Raw genomic sequence first — 8,254 nt, 5'->3', positions numbered from 1 at the left:
GGCCATCAGTGGGAATAGAGGTTCCATGGTCTTCCAAACTCCATATGACCTAGCACAAGGCAAGGCCTGGGCCAAGTAGTGGGAGTGGGTGGGTAGGGGGACAGAGGTGGGGGGAGGGGTATGGGAAACTTTCGGGATAGCATTTGAAATGTAAATAAAGAAAATAATAATAAAAAAAAATAATAAATTTAAGGTCATAGTCTTGCTCCTGTGATTAATATCCAGATGTATATAACACTATATTTAAAAATGTAAGGTCACACTTCTGCCAGTATTCCTTCAGGCCTATTGCCACCTAGGACAACAGATGAGTTCCCCATGTCTCAAATGTACTTTAGGAAATCCAGGGAGTGCTGTCATAGGATAGCTCAGTTCTAGTGATGCCATATTTCCCTGGCTTTTGTTGATTGTGTTATTACACTGAACTTTAGCCATCTGGTTGTCCCTGTGTATGCTGACCTGGTGGTCTCTGATGGCAGTTGGCTTCTGGGACTACAAATAGAAACTGGTAATCCCTGATGGCAGCAGGAATGTATGACTGTAGATAGAGCTACTTGTCACAGGTGGGAAGAAGCCTCCTGGGATACAGACAGAGATGGTAATCCCTGATCCCTTCAGGCTTCTGTTTGTTTTGGGTGGCAACTGGCCTACAGGGATGCAAGCAGAACTTATTGTCCTGGTTCTCACCAGGCCTCAAGGGTCATAGGCTGAACTCTGGTCTGGGGAATGGAATACAGATCCAGGATTGCAGGTAGAGATGTGGACTGGAAGATGGAGCATAGAGTGCATGGGGAAAACTTAATGAGTCATGGGATTGCTGGGTGACCCAGCAGACAAGTTTTGTGACATGTGGATCTCACTTGGATGTTCCAGGTGGTAATAGGCCTCCAGGGATGTAGGCAGAGCTGTGGCCTTTAATTTTTTAATATCGTTTTGTATTATCAATCACAGAAGAAGCTGACCAAGATTTTCTTCTGTTCTGCAAAGTGCATTTTTATGGTGTTTCTTTCTTTTGCTTTACTGTGTACAAGCCTTTTAATCTGTTGCAAGTCCATCTATCAATTACTGTTACTTATTTCAGGGTATTACAGTCTATTTAGAGAGTCATTACCAATGCCTATATCTTGAACTATTTTATCTAATTTTCCTCTAGTGACTTCACACTTGAAATGCCCCTAGAACTGTCATGAGCCATTTGAATAAAGCCTGCAGACACCCAGAAATGATGGCAATGTGGTATATGACTGCTATAATTGTTTGCTTGCCTCAGGATTCCATGAAGTCTTTGGAAAGAAGATGTAGGTGGGAAAATGTCAGTAACAGATGAGTAGAAATATATGGGAGTTAAGAAAGGAAATCTGCTCACATGGCTAGGCTAATTGGAACAGGTTCCACACACCCATAACTTTGTTTGTGGACACAGAATCCAAATAGGGGGAGCTCCAGCACTACTTCTTAGAAAATTCAAGAAACAGAAAGTTCATAATTCATGTTTGTTCACTCAGTTTCATGAAACTCATGAGTTTCCCCAGGGATGAAGAAGGCAGTACAAAATTTAACAATTTTTCATAAGATACCCGCACGGTCTTTACCCATGTCAGGTGAAGTCATGAGTCAATAATGTTAAACAATCATTGCATCATTGTTACTTAATACTCCCCTGAACATAACATTCTTATGTTTCACTTATTTTAGTATCACCTTGACTGCCCAGGGAATCTTGTACCTGTGGGTGTGTTCACATTAACAAGGTAACCACTGTGACGCACTTAGATTATTGCCCTGACAAATTTCTGACTAGTGGAAAATGGTAGCAATACATTATGCAGATAGAGAGTACAGGGACTGTATAAATTATATATTATTGTATATATATATGCATATACATATATATATATATATATATATATATATATATATATACATATACACATATAATGTATGTGTCTGTGTGTAAACCTAAAGAATGTTTTGTTTTAAAATGCAAATATTTATATGCATATTTGTCATTGTGTCTGTGCATATAAGTGCTTATATTCACAGGAATGCAACACTAATCCCTTGTTGCCACAGTTACCAGAGATCACAAACAAGCTCAACATAGGTATTAGGAATGACATTCCAATCCTCTGAAAGAGCAGCTCCCTTCTTGCCATTTCTCCATCCCCAGTCCAAAAACTTTCTACAGTCAGTCAGACCATCACTTTGAAACTATGAATCATTATCACCACACAAATTGGTAAATAAACCAAAAAATGATGTGCTGATTGTGTATTTGATGATATAATCAGTAAATGTTGTACTTTCCTTTGTTTTCCTGGCTGCATTTGGGCAAAGAACTTTTGGTCCATTTTAATAGCCCATCAGTCTAGCCTTTTGACACCACTATCTTTATTACCCTATGGATACCTTGAGACAGTTCATTAAGACAGCAGCTGATTACCCTGTCTCCTGAAGAGACACATAACCCAGTCTGAAACATTTATTTTCTGAGACAAGCTCCCATTGTGTATCTCTGCCTGACCTGTAATTTGCTATGTAGACCAGGGTGGCCTAGCTTTAACAGAGATCTGCCTGCCTTTGCCTCCTCAATACTGCAATTAAAACTGCATGCCCTATATACAGCTTCTCTGACTCATTTGTATAGATAGGGAGAGAGTTGGCAGCCTTGGCTTGATTTACTGAGATTGTTTCAAGTTTTTCTCCAATTAATTTGATGTTGGCTAGTGATTTTCTGTATACCATTTTGATTATGATTAGATATATGCCTTGCACTCCTCATCTCTCTAATACTTTTAACATGAAATTGTTTTGGATTTTGTCAAAAGATTTTACATCAATAAGGAGTTGATCACATGATTTTTTTCTTCCAGTTTGTTTATATGGTGGATTACAATGATGGATTTTCATATATTGAAACATCTCTGCATTTGTGAGATGAAGTCTACTTGATCATGACAGATAATGTTTCTGATATGTTTCTGGATTTGGTTTGAGAGTATTTTATGGGGTATTTTTTATTCAATATTCATAAGAGAGAATGGTCCGAAGTTCTCTTTTATTATTGAATCTTTGTGTGGTTTTGGTATCAGGGTGACTGTGGCTTCATAGAATCAGTTTAGCAGTGTTCCTTTTGTTTTTATTTTGTGGAGTAGTATGATGAGTATTGGTATTAGTTCTTCATTGAAAATCTGGTAGAATTCTGCACTAAAATCATTTCACCTTGGACTTTCTTTGGTTGGGAGAGTTTTAATGACTGTTGTGATTTCTTTGGGGGGGTATGAATGTTTGAATAGCTTACTGATCTGTATTTAAATTTGATTAAGTGGTATCAATCAAGAAAGTTCTCCATTTCATTAAGATTTTTCAGTTTTGTGGAGAACAGGGTTTTGAAGAAAGACCTAACAATCCTTTGAAATTTCCCATTCTCTGTTTTTATGTCTCCTTATTCATTTCTGATTTTTTTTATTTGAATACTGTTTTTCTTTTGGTTAGTTTGGATAAGGGTTTGTCTATCTTGTTGATTTTCTCAAATAACCAGCTCTTCATTGTGTTGATTCCTTGTATTGCTTTCTTTGTTTTGACTAAATTCCTGTCCTGATTTTGATTATTTCCTGCCTTCTACTACTGTTTGGTGTGCTTGCTTTTTTTTCAGGTGTACCTTTAAATTGCTGACATGAGAACTTTTTGATTTTTTTAATGGAGGCATTTAGTGCTATGTTTTGGGTTAAGAGATTTTTGCATTGTCTTTGACTGTAGTGCCACATGATCATCTATCTCATATGATGCTGAAAAAGCATTTGACAAAATTCAACACCCCTTCATGTTAAAGGTCTTGGAGTGATAAGGGATTCATACACATACCTAAGTATAATGAGAGCAATAAACAGCAAAACAACAGCCAAGTTCAAATTAAATGGAGAGACTATTGAACCAATCCACAAAAATCAGGGACAAGACAAGGCTGCCCACTTTCTCCCTATTTATTCATTATCATAACTTGAAGTTCTAGCCAGAGCAATTAAGCAACAAAAGGAGGTCAAAGGGCTACAAATTGGAAAGGAATAATTCAGGGATCACTATGTGCAGATGATATGATAGTATACATAAACAACCCCCAAAATTCTACCAGAGAATTCCAACATCATCTTGTGCAAAGTAGCTGGATATAAAATTAACTCAAACTAATCAGTAGCCTTCCTCTACACAAAAGGTAAATAGTCTGAGAAAGAAATTAGGAAAATGCTGGGCAGTGGTGGTGCATGCCTTTAATCCAAGTACTTGGGAGGCAGAGGCAGGAAGATTTCTGTGAGTTCTAGGCCAGCCTGGTCTACAGAGTGAGTTCCAGGACAGCCAGGGCTACACAGAGAAACCCTATCTCAAAAAACGAAAAACCAGAAAGAAAGAGAGAGAGAGAGAGAGAGAGAGAGAGAGAGAGAGAGAGAGAGAGAGAAATTAAAAAATCAGTACCCTTCACAATAATCACAAATATTATAAAATATATTAGTGTAACTCTAACCAAGTGAAAGAACCATATGAGAATAACTTCAAGACTCTGAAGAAAAAGATCTAAGAGGACCTCAGAAAATAGGGAGAGCTCACATATTCAAGCATTAGTAAGATTAACATAATAAAAATAGCCATCTTACCAAAAGCAGTCTATAGATTCTATGCAATTCCCATCAAAATTCAAATTCAATTCTTCACAGAAACAGAAAGCAATTCTCAACTTCCTATGGAATATAAAAAGAACAGGATAGCTAAAATAAATTCTCAAAAGTAAAAGAACTTCTAGGGGAATCACTGTCCGGTTTTCAAGTTGTACTACACATATATATATATATATATATATATATATATATATATATATATATCCCACATGGTATTTGTATAGAGACAGACAGGTAGAACAGTGGAACAGAACTGGAGATGCAGAAATAAATCCACACACCTATGATCACTTGCTCATTGACAAAGAAGCCAAAATCATACATTGAAAAAAAAGACAGTATTTTCAACAAATGGTATTGATCTAACTGACAATCTACACGTAGAAGAATACAAATTGATCCATTTTCTCTCCTTGGATAAAACTTAAGTCCAAGTGGATCAAGGAATTCCACATAAAACCAGATACACGGAATCCAATAGAAGAGAAAGTGGAAGACAGCCTCAAACACATTGGCATACAGATAAATTTCCTGAACAGAACACTAATGACTCAGGCTCTAAGATAAACAGTTGACAAATGGAACCTCATGAAACTGAAAAGCTTCTGTAAGATAAAGAACACTGTCAATAGGACAAAATGGAAACCTGCAGATTGGGAAAAGGTCTTTACCAACCCTATATCTGAGAGAGGGCTAATATCCAAAATATAGAAAGAATTCAAGAAGTTAGACTCCAGAGAACCAAATAACCCTATTAAAAATGGAGTACAGCATTAAACATAGAATTCTCAACTGAGGAATCTCAAATGGTTGAGAAGCATTTAAAGAAATGTTCAATATCCTTAGTCCTCATGGAAATGCAAATCAAAACAACCCTGAGATCCCACCTTAAACCAATCAGAATGGCTAAGATAAAAAACTCGGGTGACAGCAGATGTTGAGGAGGATGTGGAAGAAAAGAAATACTCCTTCATTGCTGATGAGATTGCAAGTTGTTACAACCACTTTGGGAATCAATCTGGCAGTTCCTCAGAAAATTGGAACTAGTTCTACTTCTGGGCATATACTCAAAAGATGTTCCACCATATCACAATGATGCATGTTCTACTATGTTCATAGCAGCCCTAACTATGAAAACTAGAAGCTAGAAACAACTCAGATGTCCCTCAATAGAAGAATAGATACAGAAAATGTGGTACACTTACACAATTGAATATGACTTACCTATTAAAGATGAGGCAAGGAATCTTGCAGGCAAATGAATGGATCTAGAAAATATCCTGACTGTGGTAACCCAGAGAGCTGAGAGAATGAATAGAAATATGTAGCAGTATTGGGTAGGAAATAGGGGAAACATTAGAAAGTGCCATAAGCCAGGGATTCAAGAAACTCCTAAGGCCCAATGAAGATGACACTAGCTGAAATTCCCAACAGCAGGAAGATAGCACCTGAAGAGGTCACATCCTGTAGATAGACATGGTCCCCAGTTGAGGGATCGGGTCACCCACTCATCTTAAACTTTTTAACCCAGAATTGTTCCTATCTAAAGAAAATATAGGGACAGAAAATGGAGCAGAGATTGAAGGAAAGGCCATTCACACCAAACTCTGACACTATTGCTGATGCCAAGATATACTTGCAAACAAGAGCCTGGTATGGCTGTTCTCTGTTCCGGAGATGCTCTGCCAGCATCTAAGATAAATGCAACTGCTCACAATGTACCAATGGACTGAGCCCAGGGTCCTCAGTGGAAGAGTTAGGACAAGGACTGAAGAAGCTAAAGGGCATTGCAATCCCATAGGAAGAAAAACAGTATCAATTCACCGGGACTCTCAGAGCTCCCATGGACCAAAACACCAACCAAAGAGTATACTCGGGCTGGATTGTGGCTCCTGCTACATATGTAGCAGAGGACTGCCTTATCTGGCATCAGTGGGAGGGGAGACACTTGGTCTTGTGGAGGCTTGATGCTCCAGAGAGAGGGGATGCTGGAGGGATGAAGTGAGAGTTGGGGGATGGGGGTATACCATCTCAGAGTCAAAGGGGAAGGGGGAGGCGATTACAACATTTGAAATGTAAATTAATAAAATAATTTATAAAAGGTCTTTCTCTTTCTCTCTCTTTGTGTGTGTGTGTGTGTGTGTGTGTGTGTGTGTGTGTTAGGATATTGATCCTTGTTGTAGGTAGTACATCTTTTGGAATGGGTTTAGAAGATTTATAGATTTAGCCTATTTCCCTTTATCTCTCTGCTTCCTGTTTGTATTTAAAATAAGATCTTTCAGATTCCTACTCAGGTCTCTGGTTTCCACATTTTTCTGTGTTGTTATGTGCTCTTCCTCTGGAAATATGATCCAAGATAAATTCTTTTTTCTGTAAGTTTCTTCTTATGATAGTTTATCATCACAGCAACAGAAACATAAAACACTTATATGTTTTTATTTTCATATGCTTTTTTTCTAAATTCCATATATCATGGGAAACATGTAATCACGTTTATAAATTTCAAACATTTTACTTAACCAGATGATGATTATTTAAACTCTATTTAGTTTGTTACTGAATGAACCTCCTTGTGTATATACAACACATTTTCTAGATAAAAAAAATTCAAATCTCAAAGAAAACAATTGTGTACCTTTAACTTTTTAATTTAATGTTAAATAATTTCTTATTTAGGAGTAATCATAGATAATTGGATGTGTAAGAAATAACACAGCCTGGCAAAAGGTACACATATTGTGGAACTTAGAAGGTTAAGGCAAGGAGATCATAAGCTTATTTGGGCTACATAATATGATCTTTTTAAAGTAAAGTAATAAAGCATATAGAATAGTAGAGAGGATGAGAGAGAAGGGGCAGAGAGAAGGGGAACTAAAAGGAGAGGAAGAGAGAGAGAGAGAGAGAGAGAGAGAGAGAGAGAGAGAGAGAGAGAGAGAGAATCCATGAACACTTTTTAAAAAATGATGACATCATCCGGGTATGCTAGCGCATGCCTTTAATCCCAGCACTCGGGAGGCAGAGGCAGGTGGATTTCTGAGTTTGAGGCCAGCCTGGTCTACAAAGTGAGTTCCAGGGCTATACAGAGAAACCCTGCCTTGAAATGCGCCCCCCCCCCAAAAAATTAATGACATCTCATTTCAAATTTTACTTTGTGTAGATACAATTTTGCCTATACATATCTCTTTGTGTCATGTGTTTCCAAAGCCAGAAGAAGGTATCAGGTCCCCTGGAAATGGAATTGTAGACAACTGAGAGCCATAACATGGGTGCTAGGAATTAAATCTGGATTTAACCACTGAACCATCTCTGAGTCATAGCTTACATCTAATGAAATTATAGTACAGTATCATCTTTGAGATATTTATGTAGGTAATAGTCAATGTAAGAAAAGTTTGAACAAAACAAGGTACATAGTTTCACTCTTTTAATGCTGTAAAAAAATTACTTTCTCAGTCTGTAGTCATTTAGAATATTTAGTATATTTACCTGATATTTTAGTCCTATCACTACAAAACTTCCCCCCAAGTGCCCATGTGTGTCTAGACTGTGATTCTTGGCATGGTAACACTGCCATGTATAGATTC

Source organism: Mus pahari, chromosome 9, assembly GCF_900095145.1.
Source record: "Mus pahari chromosome 9, PAHARI_EIJ_v1.1, whole genome shotgun sequence".
Taxonomy (NCBI): Eukaryota; Metazoa; Chordata; class Mammalia; order Rodentia; family Muridae; genus Mus; species Mus pahari.
This window is presented reverse-complemented; position numbering follows the sequence as displayed.